At 34.9% G+C, this 23633-nt stretch overlaps 1 pseudogene; it reads right to left on the bottom strand.

Annotated features, from left to right (window-relative positions):
- Positions 1-1430: 1430 nt before the first annotated feature.
- On the bottom strand, positions 1431-2139 carry LOC127561839 (40S ribosomal protein S15-like; annotated as a pseudogene).
- Positions 2140-23633: the final 21494 nt, after the last annotated feature.

The raw sequence follows: 23633 nt of genomic DNA on the forward strand, positions 1-23633 counted from the left end.
CTAGATTGTGAGTTCTTTGAGGGCAGGAACTATCTTATATCTTTCTTTATATATTCAGGGTTTATTTATACTGTGCCTGTCACATAGGAAATACTTAATAAGTGTTTATTGGATCTGACATTGTGGAAGCTCTTGCATGGATTTATGGGAAATGTACTTCTCTAAATGTAACTTGTCCAGTTCTTTGATTTAAAGATTGAATGAACTAATTTATACAAAAATATTTCAAGAAACAACGTATTCTTTAAATGTAGTTTAAGTACCATGTTACCATGAGGGCAGAAAACATGTAGAATGCCTTCAAATGACATTGAAGTGTTCATATTAAATCTTTTAAAATAACTGGTTCAGGTTTCATAGCTACAAATTCCCTCCCTAATGCTACCTGAGCATTCAAGGACCCTTTCCTGAACTCTTTTCCATATATCCACTAATGATTTTAACCATGATAACCCTCTTTTTGATGATAAAATAAGGTTAAAACAATTCTAACAAGATGAGCAGTGTGCATTGTTATTTTAGAAAGCTTCCACAAGATTCTAAATCTACTCTTTGCATTCTGTGAAAGTTTACAACATTAGTGAGTTGGGAACCATTTTATCAGTCAAGGCAAGCTGCTCTCCAAAGATAAGGGTGGACACTAGCTTTCCACTTGCATTTTTTTAAACCTTTATCTCAGTCCCTCTCTTCACTGAATTTAATCTGAACGTCTCAGCTGGGTGGGACTAAGCCACCAACATGGCCTCAGTGTTAGCACAAAGTGACACTGGCCAAGTTCTCTTCAACAGCAATTAATGTTCTCTGTACAGTTGTTGTTAGCAGGAATGCCTTTGGCAGGTGAATGAGAAGGGTGTCTTTAACATCCTTCCACCCTTCCTTTCAGCCCTGTTTCTCTTTCATATCAGGTAGTCATTTTACTTTAAGTATGTTGCCAAATCATACTTAGTATGATTATAATAATCATAGTACTATGTACGTTTTATCATTATTGATTGCCTTCTATGTCTGTCCTGGGCAGTTCAGTGGTGTAACAGATTGAATTCTAGGCCTAGAATCAGGAAGTTCAACTTTGACTTCAGATACTTCTGAAATATCAGACACTTATTAGTTGTGTTACCCTGGCCAAGTCACTAACACTGTTTCCCTCAGTTTCTTCATTTATAAAATGAGCTGTAGAAGGAAACCATACCAGTGTCTTTGCAAGAAAACCCAAATGGAGTCACTAAAAATTGGCCATGACTGAAACAACTGAACACCAATAACAAATTTTTGTTTTGCATTGTCACTTTTATGTCCCAATTTTCTTACTAGATTTTGAACTCTTATTTATTTTTCTGTCCTCCATTGGACCCATCACAGTACCTAATGCATAGTACTCAATTCTGAAACGAGATACATAGATACATGAGGTATATACAGAAAGGGGCAATCAAAATGGTGAGAGGACTTAAAACAATATTATATAAAAAAGTTAGAAGATTTAAGAGATTTTAATAATAGCATTTGTATAGATACTTAAGAGTTGCAAAATACTTTACATATATTTTATTTGCTTCAAAAAAACAACCCCTCGGGACAGATGAGATTTTTTTTAAAAGAAACTTTTTGTTTTTATTGTTAGGATCTAGGGTTACTTGAGAGGGATGAAGCCAGAGGAGTGGATGGTTCCACTATCTGGTCAGCCATTTTTCACAGGCTTGTAGGGGATGGAGAATTTTCCCAAGTAGCATCCAATCATCTTAGGCTTAATTTCTATCTAATTTAAGGTCTTGCTGTTATAGACACCTACCATACTCCCCACCATCTCTAGCAGGATGATCATTTCTCGAAGTAGGTCTTCCCAATCTCAGCCTTTTCCATAAGGGTGGGGGGTACCTCCTTCTTGGCCTTCCTCAGGCACTTCAGGAGGGAATGCTGTTTGTGCTGCAGACCCTGATTGAGTCTGATGCTGTCAAGCACTATAGAACTGCACGAGCTGTTCATGGGACGTGTCCAGGTCCATGTGGAGTGGGTGAATTTCCAGAAGGTTCGTGTCTTCTTCTGCTTCATTTTCTGCCATCTGCAATCCAGAAAAGACAGCTCCTGATTATACAGGCGCAGATATCGTGCAATGGTACCCCATGTCCGTGTGCTCCCTAGAAGGTGAGGTTATTATGCTCATTTTATAAATGAAGAACCTGAAGAATACAGGGGTTAATTATTTGCCTACGTTCACTCAGCTAGTATCTGAAAGAAGATTTAAACTTCTTCCTAACGTCAGATGCAATGCTCTATCACCGCATCACCCAATTGTGTATCTAGAGGAGATCAAAAGGGTTATAGGATCATAGATTTAGAACAAGAAAAGACCTTCAAGATATCTTGAACAGCCCTCTAACTTTATTCATAAAAAAAAAAATTAAGGTCCAGACAGATTAAGTGACTTGCCACAATCCACAGAGATTTTAAATAGCAGTGCAGTGAATTGAAGGCAGGTTCCCTGTCTCCAGATTAACCATTTTTTCCACTTTACCACGATGCCCCTCAAGTACTTGAAGGGTTATTTTGTTGTAGAGGAATATGTTTATTCTACTTGTCCCTAAAAGATGTAACTAGGATCAATGAGTGGATGTTACAGGATGTCATTGAGGGTGGTGCAGATTCAAGCTTAATCCATGGTTTTCCAAAAGTCCTAATGAAGTTTTAAACTTTAACAGCCCATATACAGGCTAACTATATAATTGATATATAACCTATATATGATAACTATATATAACCTGTGTGTGTGTGTGTGTGTGTGTGTGTGTGCTAATTATATATAACCTATAGTAGCCTTACTATACAAAGAATTTTGGGACATCCTATATAAAGGGTATTTTTAGTTAATAATATATTCTTTCAATTATCATTTTTTTCTTCTCCTTTCTACCACTTTCTCTTTTTTGGGGAAAATATAAACCCTTATAACTGATATGCATATTCAACCACTATTAAGGGGAAAATTCCAAAAGAATGGAAAAAAATTACATGGGATGGTTCTATAAAAAGAACAAGGTTGTTTAAGAAGATTTCAGTAAATAGTGAGATATGTGAGATACATATCTGCTTTCTCATCTTTTATAAGTCATTTTCAGAATGATTTATGAATACATCAAAGGTATTTATAATGAAAATATAAGAGAATTCTAAACTTTAAAAAATGTCTTTCTACAGCTAACTACATCATAGTCACCCAGCTGATTGAACGTTGTAGAGACTGTGAAGTCATAGTGAGTGGGTCCTTATTGTTTTAAGAGTATTTGATTGAGTAGAACTAAATACACATTTAAAGTCTCTCTTTAAACAAGGTGTCTCATATACCTATATTAACTTTACACAAATAACTTTAATAACTTGCTGAGTATTCACATCAAGTGGGATAGATAAGTATTCAACTAAGTTATTCATTAGTGACAAAAAACCTAAGCAGAAAAAGGCTTCTCTATTATCTGCCTGGAGCTTTATGGATCTGATTAATAAATCTTAAACTAAAACTGCCCATATATCAGCTAAGAACAATATTTACTATCGTCCCAGTTACATAAATTAGACATATTTCCTCCTAAAATGTAATTAAACTGCCCTTAAGTCTTTTTGTTTTTTTATCCAGGAGACAAAGGTTTAAACTAGCCTTTTACTTAGCTTCCTGGTTACTTAATTACAAAATATTAGCAGCAGAGAAGCCAGGGATTCTCAGATTTGACAGAAGTTTCATTTTTGACTAGTTGTTCTATGACAAATGTGGAAACAGGGGGACTGTTTCCAAATAAATCAGTGCCATATCTTTGCTAAATATCTTTTCCGTATTGTTAAATAAATACCATTTAGCAATTTTAATTGCTAACTAGTAGACTAATGCCTCATTTTGTTCCATTCCCAAACTCAAACCATCAGACCAATTTGAATCAGGCCTTATCTAAAATATCTGCCAAATTATGTTTTTATGAACTGTAACAGGTAAAATATAGGAGGAATTGATGAGGAGAACCAGTTATTCTTGGTAGATAATATTTAGAAAGAGAGTCAGTTATAAAACCCATAGAACCACATGTACAATGTCTAGGTAATGTACAAGTTGGCCTAGAAATCAAAATGTAAAAAAAAGGTAAATTAGACTTCGCAAGTCCTATCAAGAAATGATAGTATGGGAGTCATGACCAGAGTATGGCAGTGGGAAAGTATATCTCATTAAGATTAAATGGAATAAATAAAAATACAAAAAAACTAAGATTTATGGGCAGAAAGGAGAATTATAGCATAATGCATAGGAAGCTGTCTTTGAAGTTAGGAAGACCAGTTCAAGTCCCAACTTTGATACATACTGTGACTCTGGACAAATCATTTAACTTATTCATGTCCTAAACAACTTCTGACTCCTAAATTGCTGAGAAGACAACAAATTACATTAATAGAAGGAATCTGTACATTGAAAGTTTACTATGTGAATGAACTCATAAATCCAAATTTATCCAACAAATGTGTTGAAGAAATCTTAGTAATAATATAAAGAAGGAAAAGAACATCAATGGAAAGAAATAGAAGCTATATATATATATGTGTGTGTGTGTGTGTGTGTGTATGCATACACATGTATATACACAATACAATATAAGGCAATACACATACATATATTTCTGCTCACATATACATATATACTCATAACTATATAATACACATGTATCAATGTGTAATATATAATATGCTATATATTATATACATATACACACATATATTTATATTATATATGTATATACATATATTGAGATATAGATCAATATGTATATATAATATAATACACACATATTGTATGTATATAACATACACATATATACATGCACACATGTATACATGTGTGTATACACGCATATCAATGCTTATACATATACATACAAATATTTATATATGTGTGTCTGTGTACATATATATATATATATATATATATATATATATATATATATATATATATGTATATATAAAGGCTACACACTCCTAACAGAACATTAAGAATTTGGGAAAGTGATCACAAACTTAATAAAAAGAATGATTACAATCAATCAAGAAGTTTTTATTAAATGTTCATTATGTATTATATATGCTAGAAATTGAAAGAAAAAGTAGTTCTTGCTTTCAGGGAGCTTATATTTTATTAGCAGGGGACAATATCTACATATATGGACATAATATATGGACATAATACAGAAAAGATTCAAAGGAATTTTGAGGGAGGAAGGCAGAAATATCTAAAAGACCAGAAAAAGCTTCTTTAAGAAAATGTGATTTTGGCTGAATTTTGAAGGAAACTTGGGATTCTTAGAGGCAGACGTAAGGAGGCATTTCAGGCATGGGGGATGGTCTATATAAAAGTACAGTGAAGGAAAATGGATTATGGAATGAAAGGACCAGCAAGGCCAATTTGATTGGATGAAAGAGTATATAAAAGGGAATAATACAATAATGCTGGAAAATTAGGTTGTTGTTATTGTTTGTCCTTTGTTCTGATGTCATGGAAGAGAAGGATCAAGGAAGTGATCCCATGCCATGCAAGTGAATTGAATTTAAGTGAGGGAGGGTTATGCAAAGTCACCTGCCTCACTTTCCCTTCCAGAGTCCAGTGGCAAGACATAGATTAAGACACTGAAGATGGCTCTGTAAAGGGCATTAAATGAGGATTCTAGACTTTGGGGAAAGGAGAGGAGAATCACATGATCTAAAACCATAGGGAAAATTGACCACAGGGGCATGGGAAATTTTCAAGAATCAAATTCTGATAGAAAAATACTTCTATTGAGAAACAAAAGGAGAAGAGATATGAGAGTGATGTGAATGCACAGGGCATTCAAAACCAACTTTATTTTAAAAAGATGTACTGAAGGTTTGTTTAAGCAAGAGTAAGAACAAAGAACAATATGGTCCTACAATAACAATATCAAGAACATGAGAGTATAGGAAGAGCTGAGGGTGGTAATAATAGTAGAGACAAAAACATTCTTCCTTTCCAACTCAATTTTTTTTCCTCCTGTATTGGGAACAAGATGATGGTGCAGCTAATGGGGTAATGAGAAGATTGATGGATTTGGAGCCAGGGAGGACAAGATTTAGGTTCTAGATTTGTCACTTACTGTGTATGTGACATTAAGTAAGTTACTTAATATTTCTGGCCTCCATTTTTCATCTTTAAAATGATTAATTTGGAGTGAATACATTAGTATCTCTTTTAGTTCTAAATCTATGATCCCCTCATTATGAAGAGGTAGTATGGTGTATTGAATAGAGAACTGATCTTAAAGCCAGAAAAATCTGTGTTCAAGTCCTACATCTGACACATTATGTGTTAGATTATGTAAGGCTTATTAACTATATGAGACTGAGTAGGTCACTTATCCCCTCAGTATTGTAGGCAACTCTCTAAGGTTATGTTTCAGAATACTACCATGCTATAAGAAATGAGGAGTTGGTTGATGTTAGATGCTGGAAAAAGAGAATATTGAAAGACTTTTATGAAATAATAAAGAGTGGAATGAGAAATAAGAGAACATTGTATTCAATAACAGCAGTATTGTCTTAAAAACAACTTTGAATGACTATAAAGAATCTATGAAGGAAGATGCTATGTACATTCAGAGAAAGAACTGATAAATACAAGCATATATAGTATGGTATATGTGTGTGTATGTATATGCATGTGTGTATCTATCTATCTATCTATCTGTCCGTCTGTCTGTCTGTCTGTCTATCTATCTATAAAATGGTAGCCTTCTCTGAGACAGAATAGGGAGGGAAGAAAGGAGGGAAATGTACATATCAGAAAACAAAAAAACAAAACAAAACCTTAGAAGGAAGCGTGGAAAAGCAGGGTAACTTTGAAAATGCTATGTGTTATTTATTACATAACTTTTTAAAAAAGTAAACAATGTGAAGTGGAAATTCATGATTTATAATGAATCTTTTTTATGTTGTGCTGTATATATGGACATGTACTCTCTTTTTATTTTTGGCTTTTTGTATTTAAGTTCATAATGGATTTTTTTAAAAAGATGCTGTTTCAATGAAAATTGTCTAACTGAACTTGGTAAAGAGATTTCTCTTTACCAATGAAATGGCAGGTCTATTCCTATTCCTATGATCAAAGAAGGGGTTAGCCATATGTTAGGACTAGAAGAGATAATAATAGATGTTGAAGAGAAATTGCTTCTGTTTTACCTGCCAGAGTTACACCTGGGAAAATTGACAGCTGGGGCAAATTCAGTTGAAGGATGATAGTTGACCCTAATGATTAAGCGTGGTTATAAGGTAGACTGGAAACAGAGGGCATGAAATTTGAGAAAAATAAAGAATTTTAAAGCCAGGGTAATTCAGACCCAGGAGAAGTAAACTGTGAACCAGGTACTGAACTTACTGGGAGGATGATGTCCGCATAATAGCAACAAAAGTCTGCTCAGAATATGGGGAACTAAGAAAGGGAGGTTGTTACTAACAGTGACAAAGGGAAAGTCTGAAAATGATCTTAAGGAGCAAGGAATATGCTAGCTCTTCTTCCTACCATTGTGTATCAGATACATATGAAAGAAGTTAGCCTTGGAGAAGGTGGGGTCTTCTAGGGAAAGGTAATTTTCAGTGAACTCCCAATGATAGAAGGTATATAAAAGGAAAACAGTTAGATTAGAGGAGAGTTGGTTAACAAAGAAGGGAGAGACTCCAGAGGATACAGTGTGAAAGGAAAGGTAGAGTATATTGCATATTAGAAGCAGACTAGGGATGCATTTCCAGTTGGTTGGGGATTCAACTCACTGTCATTGTTGCTAATAATCGTGCTTTTCCTGCACTAATCTGAGACATTCTATATGGGGATTTGGGGTCAGTCCCCTTTGATGGAAAGTTAAGTTTAGGGAAGGATTGTGGTCCAGAGGACCTTGGGAAGCAGGAGTTGGGCAGCTCTGGGATTGGTTGAAAGATTGTGAATGCTGTACTGGAATAAGGGATAAAAGGAACATTAGCATGTCTAATAAAGCTAAGAAAAATGTCTACCTAGCAAATTTGTAACGGATCAAACTTCACAATTTCTCAAAAGCAAGATCTCTTACTAGACTATAAATTCTATGAAGGAAAAGGCAGTGAATTATCTAAACTTGTATTTTTTTTTAAATAACTTTTTATTGATAGAACGCATGCCAGGGTAATTTTTTTTTACAACATTATCCCTTGCATTCACTTCTGTTCCGATTTTCCCCCTCCCTCCCTCCACCCCTTCCCCCAGATGGCAAGTAGTCCTTTACATGTTGAATGGGTTACAGTATATCCTAGATACAATATATGTGTGCAGAACCGAACAGTTTTCTTGTTGCACAGGGAGAATTGAATTCAGAAGGTATAAATAACCCGGGAAGAAAAACAAAAAATGCAAGCAGTTTATATTCATTTCCCAGCGTTCTTTCTCTGGGTGTAGCTGCTTCTGTCCATCTTTGATCAATTAAAGCTCTCTTTATCGAAGAGATCCACTTCCATCAGAATACATCCTCAAACAGTATAGTTGTTGAGGTATATAATGATCTCCTGGTTCTGCTCATTTCACTTAGCATCAATTCATGTAAGTCTCGCCATAAACTTGTATTTTTGAAGGTCTAGTACATGTAATATTCTTTATATTCTAGGTAACTGGAAAATGCCTCTAAGAATCCCTAGTTCTCTTCACAATTCAGCCAAAATCATATTTTCTTAAAGAAGCTTTTTCTGGTCTTTTAGATAGTTCTGCCTTCCTCCCTCAAAATTCCTCTGAATGTTTTCTGTATTATGTCCATATATTATGTCCATATATGTAGATATTGTCCCCTGCTAATATAATATAAGCTCCCTGAAAGCAAGAACTACTTTTTCTTTCAATTTCTAGCATATCTAATACATAATGAACATTTAATAAAAACTTCTTGATTGATTGTAATCATTCTTTTTATTAAGTTTGTGATCACTTTGTAAATGACAGAAATTCAGAGAGTTTGTTTTATATAAATGATTTGCTTCTTTGAAGTATGTAGGCTCATGCCAAAATTCTGGCATAGACACAAGTTTATTTTGTCACAAATATGAAAGATGAGGGAACAGATGGAGTAATTGTTTGCGTACATAGTTCATTGAAACTGGTAACAATAATAGACAAATATATAGGTTTCTTACTGATTGTAGCTATACTTATGTGACAAGAGAACAATTAATTAATTTGGTCAATCAACCATCTCAATGGAGAAAAAAAGCAGCAATTGTTTTCTTCATAAAATTTCCCAGTCATTATAAGAGGTCACTTTGGCTATAATTGAAACTATGTTCACAACTGGAATCATAAATCAATGACAAAAGAGATTAATGGTGAATGTGAGATGGATTGTTTTACTCTTGTATTTCCAGGATTTAGCACAATGATAAGTGCTTAATAAATAATTTCCTCCTCTGGAAATTCTTTGCCGAAGTTGGCAGCAACTTTATGATTGTCTTTTCTGATACCTAGTCCCTCTTTGGGTGGAATTAGAAAGTGTCACTATGATTCCAAGTGTTTGCTGTTGTGGTGGTGATTCTGTGAAATACCCAAAACTCCCCTCTTCCCCATCTTGTATAAAGTCTCAGAGAATTTTCTTCAACTGGATCATGTCCATTGTGTATTAGATAAAAGTGGGGACTGCTTTTCATTAAGAATAGAAATGATTTCTATTTCTTCCTCCTCCCATGTAAAAAGAATCATGATTTTTAAAAAAATGAGTTCTGGACTTAGTGTCAGTGAAATTCAGCTATTGAACTGTTATTGAAATAATGTTAAATTAGCCAGCCTTTACAGTATGGCTTTAAGGTTTGCAAAGTACTTTTAAAATATTACCTCATTTCATCCTCACAATAATCCTGGGCCACAGGAACAATAGTTGAGGTTTTCTTGGGGTCTCTGGGAGCAGCCTTCATTTCAGTTCAATAATCACCACAAAAGTAACCAGGGGTTAAAGTCCAAATCCTTTATTGTCTCTTTCCAAGTCTTGCCTCCTTTCAGGGCCCCGGTTAGCTTTCTTAGAGTCCAGATTCTTTATTATCTCCTTCCTGGGGCTGGGCAGCTTTATGGAGAGTCTTCCAAAGTCTTGGTTTCAGTGAAGAAGTGAAGGAGGAGAGCCTACCACCACTTCTCTGTCTTCCATAGTTCTGATTCTGGCTGAGTTTGTCCGAGCTTATATGGTCTCTTATCAAAGGTGTGAATCTTGTAGAACTATAGTAAGTACTAAGTACATGTACTGAACTAGAGAATTGTTAAGCACCATGCTACAAAACCATTGTCTCTATCCATTCCACTGACTTAGCACCTTATTTCAAGTTCTGGCCCATAACATCTCCCACTTTCTTTTGTTTTTAGAACATAGGTGGTCATGACCTCCCTGACTTCTCAAGGAGGTAAGAACCCCCCAAAAGAGTTGATTACACCTTTCCTGACTGCTCAAAAAAGGGGTGAAAATACCATAAAAGGAGATGATCATGCCCTCCCTGACATCTCAAGAAGGGAGATAAAAACACCAAAGGAAATGGGAAATCATATCAGATTAGCAGATTTCTGAAGGGTTTCACTCTTAAAATAGGTACACATAAATCCATCAATATGGGAGGTATTACACATAATTATATAAATTACATAAGCACATAGCAATATAATACAGACTAATAGTGATGTAACAAATAACATGAATCAATATGAGGAATCATACATGTCCATAAGTCCTAGAAATAATCCAAAAGGAATCTATTCATAATCCAATAATTCCTGCAAGTTTTAAAGTCCTTCAATATTCTCATCTTGTGTTAGGGAATTCAATGATTCCTGCAGATTTTGTTCTTAGGTCTTCTTTGTTTTGAGTTCTCTTTTTCTTTCTCTCTCCAGGGGTTCATTGCCACCCATCTGATTCCTTCTCCATCTATAAAGATAAAAGCAAACCCTTTCTCCCAAGCAGTTAACCTATCTAGTCCTTTCTATTTACCACTTTCTGGATCTCTCCACATCATCTGGAAATTACATTGGAGCTGCTCACACTGGATACTGTCCTTCTGTTGGGTTAAAAAGCCTGTATTCTCCCCAATTGTAATCCCTTTTTCCCATCTGATTGCTGTTGATTGATCATATAATCCCTTTCTGCGATGTGATTGCTTTTCGGCTGATTGATCACATCAGAGTCCTCAACTTCTAAAGGTGTAATCTCGGCTGCCATTATGCCTCACTTGTCTTTTATTTGAGGTCTTGGAGCTGGGCCACCTCTCATTTCCCTAGGTCAATCTACATTCTGAGGCCCAGTGGAAATCTCGGTTTTATTTTGGACATAGGATTTTGGGTCTTCTTTCACCCTGTCCTCTCACTCTATCTCTATACCTACATTGGTCTTTTAGATGTCCATTTTTCCACACTGAAAGCATCGATGAATCTCTCTAGAAGTCCCCTGCCAAGAGGGACCCTGTCTTTCCATGTTCATCATAGTCTGGTTGTAATAAGCACTTGTGCCCACTGTGGCACAGCGTCTTATGATCTCCTTTAAAGAAGCATCTTTGTGTAGTCCCCATATAATTCTTCTGCAAACTTCACTAGCATTTTGCTTAGCCAGTTGTCTGATCATAATTCTTGTAGCTGCATTTTCTCCAGTGTTTCTTGTGACAGCTGTTTGCAAACATCCCACAAAATCAGCAAAAGGTTCATTGGGACCTTGCTTTATTTTTGCGAAGGCTTCCCCTCGATATTTTCCTGGGAAGGAACCCTATGTTTTTATAGCAGTAGCAGCAATTTGTTCATACACTACTATGGGGTAATTAATTTGTGCTGAATTGTCTGCATATTGACCTTCACTTGCTAGTTAGTCAAAGGTGATTTGTATGTTAATTCCAGTTTGCTTATTGCATTGGGCTTGAATCCTACATAATTCACGATACTCTGAAAGCCACAACAAGTTTTGTCCAGGTTCTAAACATGTCCTTGCTATGGATTTCCAGTCATTAGGAGTTAAGATTTCATTAGCCAAATTCTCTAGTAACATCTTGACATAAGACGATGTAGCCCCATAAAGAGTGCAACTCTTTTTCAAATCCTTAATTTTTTCAGATCAAAAGGAGTGTACCTTCTCCATTGTTGACCTGAAGAGTCAAGCTCTTCAATCACAGGGTATGTATTCATTAAATCAGATACATCCTGTCCTTCATTTTTTGCCTTGACCAGGGCTTTTTGTAATCTTGTCATAGGTTGCTTCATAGGGGCTACTGATAGTGTTACTGCCTTTCCCCTTCCTCCTTCTCTCTCTACCCATAAAGGGTTAATTGAGGGAAGTAGGTCAGGGGATGGGAAATGCCCTAATGGCTTTTGCTGTGAAGTACTACACTCAGAATTGAACTTAACTCCATTCTTATCTGATTCTTCATTCTTTTCACCTAGTTTATTTGGATCCTCTCCCTCCTGCTCTTTCTTCTTTTTCCTTATTCAAACCATATAATTTCTTAAAGTCAGTTGTATTTAATTATATGTACAAAGTGTTTCTTTGGAAATTGAGCCAGGTCCATTTTCATTGTAGAATTGACATATTTGCTCTCCTACTAATTTTCACTCTTCTAGATCCAGTTCTTTTCCTTAGAGAATCAAGGAGATGTGTACTGTACAGTTTCTAAAAGTTTAGTGATCTGCTCCCAAATTACAACAAAACCTTGTCTTTTCATAAGTCTGACTGCTCTCTACACATTTTCCTTGAATTGGAAAAGAAGGCTGTTTTTTAAACATCTGTCCCATTTTAGCTGACGTACTACGGTAGCCCTTTAACAAAGTTTCCTTGTCTATTTTTGTATTCACCCTAATTTCTGGGTCGAAGAGACTTTTACACTGAAATCAGGATTGTGTCTGCCCTATGTTCGAACACCAAAATATATTATTATCCTTATTTTATAAATGAGGAAACTGAGACAGAAAAAGTTAAATGATCTGCCTAGGATTATGCAGTGAAGGTCTGAAATGGGATTTGAACTCAGTTTTTCTGACTCCAGATCCAGCACAATCTAAATCATGCTTTTGTCATTTACTAAACTTAGTTTTGTTTCATGGACAAGTTGACTAATTTTGTCTTTTGTAGCTTTCAACTATTATTATTTTTTTTCAAAAGGTATTATTGCCTCATGTGGTATCTCTGCAAATACTTGAAGAAATCATTCATATCCTCTCCTTCCTCTTTTCATCTCCAGGTTAAACTTTCAAAATTTTTAAACTGATTCTTATATGCATTTTTTTTAATGCTTTTCACTATCCTGCCTTCTATATTCTGAATGTCCTTGTCCCCACATTCTGGGGATGGAGGGAGAGAAAAGGTTATAAATAGATTGGTAAAAACTAGATCTATGAAAAATAAGGGAGCATTTAGGTGACAAAGTGAAGAGGCAACCAAGCCTGAAATCTGGCCTCAGATTACTTACTAGCTATATGGTCCTGGGTAAGTAAGTTTATTCTGTTTACTTCAGTTTTGTCATCGGTAAAATGAGCTGGAGAAGGAAATAGCAAACCATTCCAGTACTTCTGCCTCAAAAACCCTAATAGGGAAACAAAGAGTCCAACACAAATGAAAATGACTGAACAATAACAGATGAAAAATAAATGCTTTTTTTTTTTGCATGAATGGGTAAAGGAGCACTACAACTTATGATTTCAGAATGATTACTACTATATAGGACATTCTGTCTTTGTTGTCAGTGAAAAGAATCACCTCTGTTTAAACAAATGCTAAACAATTCTCAGATGTCACCATTTCTCACAAACAAAAGTTAGATTATATTTTCTATAAATGGAAAAATGGAAGACTTTGATTGACCTTGGAGCAGGGTTAGAATCAAACTGTATTTGAAGAAGTTTCCCAATTGCATCAGTCTATGTTGAAATTATTTCCTGGCTACTTAAGGGCATGAAAGTTCTCATATAGAGGCAGCTAGATGATGCAGTGGATAGAGCATCTGCCCTGGAATCAGCAGGACCTGAGTTTAAATGCAACTTCAGACAGGTAATATACCCTAATCATGTGATTCTGGGCAAGTCACTTAAACCTGACTGCCTTACCAAAAAAAAAAAAAAAAAAAGTTCCCATATATATGAGGTCAGTGCCCTTTTAACTAAGTAGCTATCTGTAGACTGAAGCAACAGTTACTCTGCCCAGATGATCAGATTTCTGATAGGACAGCTAGGAGGATTATGATTTTTGAAGCTAAGTGCTACTGTATCCTTCTTGAATATCCTTGTCATGTTAGAGCTAAATAAGGCTACTTTGGGGCACTAGGTGGCACCATAGTACATAGAGTGCTGTGCCTGAAGTCAGAAAGCCATCTTCCTCTGTTCAAGGATAATCTTAGATACTTATTGAACAAGTCACTTAACTCTGCTTCAGTTTCCTCATTTGTAAAATGAACTGAAGAAGGAAATGGGCTAAATCTGAATTCATGCTCTTACCTACTCAACTCCTTCCCCTAATATAGAGGGCTGAAACTCTAAAAAAGGTGTGCTTGAATCACATAAGAGAGCACTTCAGGCTAATTACCTATGCCATGTAAGATAATGACTCTATTAATATATATTTAAATGATCTCTCTCCTCATGATTGGCGCCTGGTGAATGGGTGGTAGTAAGGTAATTGTGGGAAGGATTGGAAGGAAGGATTGGAGGGCTGGGAGAGAGAAGTCAGAGACACTTAGTGGCAGGAGGAGGAGGAGAGAGACTGGAGACTCCAGAATCCAGAATCCAGGATATATCTTTGGCAAGCCACGTGGCAGCTTGCCTGCCTCCTTCACTTCTCCCCCTAAAGACCAAGAACTTTGATTTATCCTGACTGGCACATCCTAAGGCCCTCCAGGGAGCTAGTCTGGACTTTCTACCTGAAACCGTTCCAGATATCATAGAAGGCAAATAAAATGCCTCCTAGGGAAGAGATATCTAACACATGAATATTTAATGAAAGTGAAATCAGGGCTGGGTTATCTTTGCCAAGAAATGGGGTTATGATGAGTCAGAATGATCTCTGAGACCCTCATTTCTTCCCAACCTTGAACCTAAACTAAGGATATTGCAAGTTCAAAATGAATAAAAAATCATATGTGTGTGTGTGTGTGTGTGAGAGAGAGAGAGGAGGGGAGAGAGGGAAAGAGGGAAAAAGGGAGAGAGGGAGAGAGAGAAGGAGAGACGGAGAGACAGAGAGACAGAGAGACAGAGAGAGAGAGAGAAGAAGAGAAGAGAAGAGAAGAGAAGAGAAGAGAAGAGAAGAAGAGAAGAGAAGAGAGAGAGAGAGAGAGAAGAGAAGAGAAGAGAAGAGAAGAGAAGAGAAGAGAAGAGAGAGAATATGAGAATATTGCCCTCCAGTCAAGGAATGACTTGAAAATCCTGTAGTCTAAAACTTCCAGAGAGTTCTGAACTGATGGAAATTGGGCATTGATTTAAACAGCATTATACTTGCCTTGTATGATTTAGGGGAAGGAGATGGGTAGGCAAGAGCATGCATTTAGATTTAGCCCAGCCCTGAATATTTAGGCCCTGATTTTCCTTTAAGGACAGCTTAGCTTCCAGTTTCTCTCTTAAGGATGCTCATAGTGTAACTATTCCAAAGTAACTTCTTTGAATAAGAATCAATTCCTTAATATTTAGGTTGGAAAATAAACTTGGAGAAGAGACAGTAGCTTTTTTCCTGTCTAGACCATTTATCTTCTCTGAGTTAGAGGAGACATTAAATGAATAAATAAATAAACTAATTTAAAGGAAAAAGAATTACAGATTTGATCTCTCATGGAAGCTTTGGTTTCAGCAAAAATATAAGCTAATTTATAGCTTCTGGACCAACTGTGATTAACATTCATAAATCATCTTTTTCTTCTCTAGATTTCAGTTTTTCTGGCATTATAGATTGTTGTTCATATGGGCTATAGCACCTCAATATCAAGGTATAACCTTTTAGTACTGTAACCTGGCAACTAGGTTGCCCAGTGGTTTGAATTAAGACTTATTTTCCTGAGTTCAAATCTGGCCTCAGACACTTATTAGCTATGTGACCCTGGGCAAATCTCTTCATCCTCTTTGCCTCAATTTCTTCATCTGTAAAAGGAACTGGAGAAGGAAATGGCAAACCATTCCATTATTTTTGCAAAGAAAATCCCAAATGGAGTTGAGAGTTGGACATGACTAAAATGATTCAATTACAAAAAAATGTAATTTGACTATGGCCTATGACCAAATCATTTAAGATGGAGGCAACCATGTGGGGGATAGCAGAGATATGATTCCAAGTGAAGATATCCTGCATTTCTCTACCACGTGGGTCAATATTAATTATATAACGTATTATTGTCTTTTAATTTTTCCTCAATAGGGTTTTATTTTCCCAATTACAAGTAAAGATGCTTTTCAAAATTCACTTTGGTTAGAATTTGTGTTCCAAATTTTTCTCCCTTTCTCTGTCAACTCCCCCCGCCCCAAGACAGCAAGAAATCTGATGCAGATTAAACATGTACAATCCCCACAATATTAAATCTCTACAGTTATTTAAATACTTTTTTTAAAAATTACATTGATGTTGGGTCAGTGGTTTAAAACATTTCAGCTTGGTAAGATAGCCTTTGAGAACTCAAGGTCATGAATGATGAGGTATTGGAAGAGAATTCTGTCATAAATACTCCAACAACATGCTTGAAAGTATGAAGGTAGTTGGAAAACTGAACTCACTAATGGAAAACTAATAATTTTGAGTGCCGACCTTCCTTCTCCCTTAAGTTATTATAAATTTACTTATAACTGAGAATTGTTAGACAATTGAATATGTTGTAATTCATTTAATAAATGGTACTATGAAAAATTCTGTGTCAATGGATATGGGTTCAAATTTTGCTTTTGATGTTTTCTATTTATCTGCCCATGAGAAAATCATTTATCTCCTTTGGACAATATTCTCTCAAATGAAAGGCTTAGGTTAGATTTCTTCTTACTCTATATATTTATGATCAACTTTACAAAATTGTCCATGTCACCCTGAGTTTATCTTCATTCTAGATTTAAAAACATAATAAATGGTTTTGGGAGTAATTATTTCATTAACTAAAGATACTTGTCACTGATACAGATTGTAATCTTAATCTTAATAAAGGATCCTCATGTATTTTGATGGGGGGATCACCACTTAGTGATCTTTTTGCAATGCATCACTCTAAATTCAGCTAAACTTTTCCAGCTTGATAGGTCAAACTTCTTATAATGCATGTCTCCAATGTTAAAGAATAAATAATCACTCCCTCATCATATTTGCTAATGCCTTCTGTCCTTCTCCATTGAATTCAAAACAATGAGCTTAAAAACAAATGAAACTAATTTATAGGTCACTTTTAGAACTGTACAAATTTAGAGTGTTATGGGACCTTAGGGATTATTTAGTTCTATTATCCTCCTCCCTCCTCCTATCTTGAAATCATTGTTCTATTAAAGAATACTGGGAACAAAATAATTTTCATAGCCACATCCCAGTGTTTTGTAGGTGTCCAAGATCTCTAAACTCCTCCTTCCATCCCTCCACCTTTAAAAAAATTACTGAATTACTGAATTTTCAAATTTTTCCTCTGACACCTACTAACTGTGTAATTATAAGAAATTCACATAAATTTCCTCACCTATAAAATGGGATGTTACTGCCTTTTCAGAATTGTTGTATGAGTTCAAAGGAGATAATATATTTGTAAAATAATGATAGTATTAATACCTGTAGCAACTGCTTTATATGATTATAATGGGAATAAAATATGAATGTACATATGTACACATACAAACACACACACATATATATGGCTTAATGAAAATTTAAACATAAATATCAATTGTTGCTGTTAATGCCACATCTCCTCTATAATCTATTTTGGCAATTAGGATTTTTTAACTAAGCACAGTATTCTACTTTTATCCTTATTAAATTTTATTTTGTTAGATTTATCTTTTTGGCTCAGGAAGGAATGATTGCCATTGATTCTTATCCTATCATACTGCGAATCCTTACTAATTTTGTGTCATTTATTTGTTAATAATAATAACAAAAGCTCATATTTCTGAAGTGGTTTAAGATTTTACAGACTATTCCTTCTTATTTGATTTTCACAAACTTGAAATATGGGTGCTATATACATGTTATTATTTTTATTTCCATTGTACAGATGAGGAACAGAGTCTCAGAAAGTATAAGGGATTTGGTTAAGGTCACACAGATATTAAATGTCAAAGCCAGGATTTGAATTTCAAATTACATATCTGTAGTGTCCTTCTAGAGGTCCCTGTTCAGGCACCAAAATGTAGTGTCTGGACTCGCTCTCTGGAGGATCTCTCGAGCAGCCTTGGTCTTACTGGAGGAGGCAGGAGGCAGGAGAGCCACCACGATAAATGGTCAGGTGGCCCCTGTATCACAACACATATCCATATGCTATTTTCACCAGGCCACACTATGTCTATTTTCAATATAGAGAATTTTGAGAACATACCCTTACAGTACCCTACTAAAAATCTTTCTACAGTATGACATTGGTCCATTAATTAATAGCTTATTTAGGTAAGATCAAGGATAGTTAGGTGGTATACCAAATAGAATTCTAATCCTAGTGTGAGAAGGTCTCATTTCGAATTCAAATCTGGTCTCAGACATTTATTATCTATGTGACTCTGGACAAGTCATTTAACCTTGTTTGCCTCAGTTTCCTTAGACGAGGAAAGGAAATGGCAAGCTTTTCCACTATCTTTGCCAAGAAAATCCCAAATGCAATCACAAAAAATAACTGAATGACTGAACAACAACAGGTAAGGTCATTTATTAAGGCAACAGATTACAAAAATTATTCTTCTCTGAATGATTAAATTATAAAGATGAATGAATTTATGCCTATTTTTAAAAATGTTTTTTCTTTGTTTGCAAGTATTGAATCAGCATTTGATTTATATTTAATCAGACTTTGCATGTCAATCAGCAAATTTAATTCAATTCAACAAAAGATGAATAATGAAAAAAAGTGTGGAGACTTAAAGCTGGAAGACATGGACTCAAATCTTAGATTCAGAATGAATTGTGTAGTCTTAGAGAAGTTATCATGTCTTTGAAGTTCAATTCTTTTATCTGCAAAATGAAGGAGTTAGACCATATGATCTATAAGGTCCCTCCCAACTCCATACTATATATACACATATTTGTGTATGTATTTATGCATATATGTATATATATAGTGTATATAAATATAGAAATTATGATTCTCACCTTCATGGAGTTTATTATTTAGTAAGCCAAATACAACAAATATATAATAGCTCAGTATACCAATAGGTTTATTAAGATAAAATAGATTAAATTAACTACTATGATTTTTTTAGATGGAGCCTGCAATCTCTTTTGCTTCTAAACTGGGAAACTGCTTTTTGGGCAAGATTTCTCTGAGTTCAGAAAATGAATTTCCTGTTAGTTCTGGGGATGAGCCAAGGCTGTTCATGTTGCATAGTAAAATGATACTCATGGGAATTTTGAAGAATGAATAGAGTCAAATTGATCAGAAATCGTTAAAAACACAAGAAAAAATTCTTATTCAGAATTAGTGAACTTCAGTTACACAGTTATTATATTGAATAGGGATGAAATTTTATCTACAACATTCACAAAAAATTGTCTTATGTATAGGTAGGAGTTATTGTTTCTGTTCTAGCCAGAACAGGGTCTTTTCCTCCCAGTTATATATATATATTTTATTTGAGTAGGTATAGTAGACCATATTTTGTCTCTTTTTTTATCTAGTCTTAAGTCACCCAAAGGGTATTGCCTCAAACAAACTGAGACGTATGGAAGACCTTAGTTTAAAAAGGCCAAGGAATCCCATTAGTTCTGAGTTCATCTCCTGTCATTCTGGTCTGTACCTTGCCACTGGACTCAGATGACCCAGTTAGGAGAAAGTGAGTTTGATAACTTTGCCCAGTCCTGCCTCACTTAAACCTAATTCACTTGTAAGTCAAGACAACACCCTACTGCTGTCATTGGTCTTCTTTTAGAATGAAGGAAAACCAACACTGTATAGGAACAGTGGTACAGGGGGAAGAGCATTGGACTATGACTTCCCTCTTTGTTTAAATGGAGAACAGTACAAAAATGGTGCTAGAAGGTGTAAGAGAGAGAGAGAAAGAGAAAGAGAGAGAGAGAGAGAGAGAGAGAGAGAGAGAGAGAGAGAGAGAGAGAGAGAGAGAGAGAAAACTGTTCTATTTCTAGCTAAAGGAAGCTGAAGAGATGAGGGTCTTTGATTGGATAGTTCTTATTAATGATTTCATTTTTTTACCAAAAAAATGAAACCCACTTAATTGAAGAAACAACCCACTTGCTATTTGCTTGATCTTGGCATTTTGACAGGAAAACTTTGTAATACAAATTCTTGGTCATTTCTAGTCTAAAAAACTTTTTAGGCAGTATTGTCCTTTCAATAAAGTAAATTCTTAGATTTCACTGTAATAATGCTATACAAACCTTAAATCACAGAGAAGTGCCTTCTTAGATAATTCTCTTTGAACCAGGGTACATAATCCACAGGGTAGCCCCTTCCAAGTAATATTTATTGTGTGTCTCTAGCAGAAAGGAGCATTATAGAAATGTTAAATTTCTTTGTACTCATTAAACAAAGTTTAAAGTTTGTGGAAAAATCACTTTTTAAAATTTGATTCCTTTTGAGGAACAATAAGTGGAAGGCTTAGGTTAGATTTTTTCTTTCTTTCTTTGATAGGGAGGTATTAGTAGGAAGGAAGGAGACAGTAAAGATAGCCAGTGATCTCTTAACTTTTGGCAATGTTGATTTAATGTGAGTAATCACTTTTATTTTCCTTCATCAGATATATAATTCTTATTAAATGTAAGATCTTTGCTATTTTAAAATTATAGACATTATAAACTAATATAATTTTGAGAGCTATCACTTGCAGATGTCCATTTTCTTGTTCTGACATGAGGTAATAAAAAATTGCTGTTATTTACTACTATGTTGATTACATGCTCTATTATTTATGTTTCAATGTCTTTAATCTGAAAGGTAGTTTGAATTTTTATATCAGTTTTCAATGCCTAACACAATGTAATACAATTCTAAATCATTAATCTATTTTACTTCCTTACTACATATTTTCATTCTGAGAGAGTTTTTTTTATTCATTTGAAGCAATTTCTCTTGTGATTATAGTTCATTATTTTTTTAAATAACTTTTTATTGATAGAACTCATGCCAGGGTAATTTTTTACAACATTATCCCTTGCATTCACTTCTGTTCTGATCCCTCCCTCCCTCCACCCCCTCTCCCAGATGGCAAGTAATCCTTTACATGTTGAATAGGTTACAGTATATCCTGGATACAATATACGTGTGCAGAACCAAACAGTTTTCTTGTTGCACAGGGAGAATTGAATTCAGAAGGTATAAATAATCCGGGAAGAAAAACAAAAATGCAAGCAGTTTATATTCATCTCCCAGTGTTCTTTCTTTGGGTATAGCTGCTTCTGCCCATCTTTGATCAATTGAAACTGAATTAGCTCTCTTTCTCGAAGAGATCCACTTCCATCAGAATACATCCTCAAACAGTATCATTATTGAGGTATATAATGATCTCCTGGTTCTGCTCATTTCATTTAGCATCAGTTCATGTAAGTCTCGCCAGTCCTCTCTGTATTCATCCTGCTGGTCATTCCTTACAGAACAATAATATTCCATAACGTTCATATACCACAATTTACTCAACCATTCTCCAATTGATGGGCATCCATTCATTTTCCAGCTTCTAGCCAGATTATAGTTCATTATTAACGATGTCTCTGACTTTTTGTACAAACAAAATCAATGCAGATAAAATTAGAAGGGAAGCACATTTTACATCCAAGATTTCTGATAAAGTTATCATTTCTAAAATATATAGAGATTGACTCAAAATTATAAAATTCAAGTCATTCTCCAAATGATAAATGGTCGAAGGATAGAAACAATTTTTACATGAAGAAATTGAAACCATTTCTAGTTATTTGAAAAGACATTCTAAATCACTATTGATCAGAGAAATGCAAATTAAGACAACTCTGAGGTACCACTACACATCTCTCAGATTGGCTAAGATGACAAGAAAAGATAATGATGAATGTTGGAGGGGATGTGGGAAAATTGGTACACAATAATTGGGCATTGGGAACTATGCCCAGAGAGATCATATAGAGGGAAAAGGACCTATATGTGCAAAAATGTTTGTGGCAGCCCTTTTTGTAGTGGCAAGAAACTGGAAACTGAGTGAATGCCCATCAGTTGGAGAATGGCTGAATAAGTTACGGTATATGAATGTTATGAAATACTGTTCTACAAGAAACGATTAGCAGGATGATTTCAGAGAGGCTTGGGGAGAATTATGTGAACTGATGTTAAGCGAAAGAGCAGAACCAGGACAATTGTACATTGCAACAAGATTATATGAAGATCAATTCTGATAGATGTAGCTCTTTTTAACAATGAGATGGTGAGACCAATTCTAATGGTCTTGTGATGAAGAAGCCATCTACACCCAGAGAAAAGATGTGGGAATGTGGATTACAACATAGCATTTTCACTCTTTTTGCTATTTGCTTGCCTTTTGTTTTCTTTCTCAATTCTTGTCCTTTTTTATCTGATTTTTCTTGTGGAGCATGATAATTGTATAAATATGTATACATATATTGGATTTAATTTTTTAACATGTTTAACATAGATTATTTGTCATTTAAGGGAGGTAGTAGGAGGAAGGAAAGGAAAAATTTGGAACACAAGGTTTTGTAAGAATCAATATTGAGAAATTATCCATGCACATGTTTTGAAAATAAAAAGTATTAAAAAAAAAAGAAATCAACATACATTAAAAATGTTTCTGCACATGTATACCCATACAATTATAGGAAAGATAAGATATGGAATGTTAGGAGTACCATGAAGAAGTAAATTGACAAAATTAATAGCTCAGTAAAATATTGAAGGGTCACAGTAAGTCACTTTATATAAGTCATTTTAGTCTTTCTATGTATCAGCTTTCTCATTTGTAAAATGCAAGTGTTCTGAGCAGGGGCTTACTGAGCCATATTATACTGTTTTATGAAAACCAGTTGTTCAGTTTTCAATGTGAGCATGTACACCTCAGAAATAGGTGAAAACAGAGACTTGATTTATTATTTTTTTAAATTTCTAGCTTAAGAAAGTGATGGAAAATATTAAAATGCATATTAACTTAAAATTATTTTGTGCACATATTTCCTCCTTTTTTGTGCACACATTTCCCTCTTGAAAATCTGATTGTTAAATATTTGCCAGGTTATCTCTAAGTCTGAGTTCTAAGAAGCAGAAAAGCATTGGAAAGAAAATAAGTTTTAGAGTTAGAGAACCGGGAATCTCACTTCTGGTGCTTACTAGCTATATAATGAAAGGCAGTTCACTTACCCTCTCTGATTAAAGTTTTCTTTATGTATAATGAAGGGGCTAGACTAGATCATTTCTGAGGTCCTTCTCAGGGCTAGATCTATGATACCTGATCATTTCATAGGTTGAGATAGATGTCAAGAAGCATC

Source organism: Antechinus flavipes, chromosome 4, assembly GCF_016432865.1.
Source record: "Antechinus flavipes isolate AdamAnt ecotype Samford, QLD, Australia chromosome 4, AdamAnt_v2, whole genome shotgun sequence".
In the NCBI taxonomy this organism is placed as follows: Eukaryota; Metazoa; Chordata; class Mammalia; order Dasyuromorphia; family Dasyuridae; genus Antechinus; species Antechinus flavipes.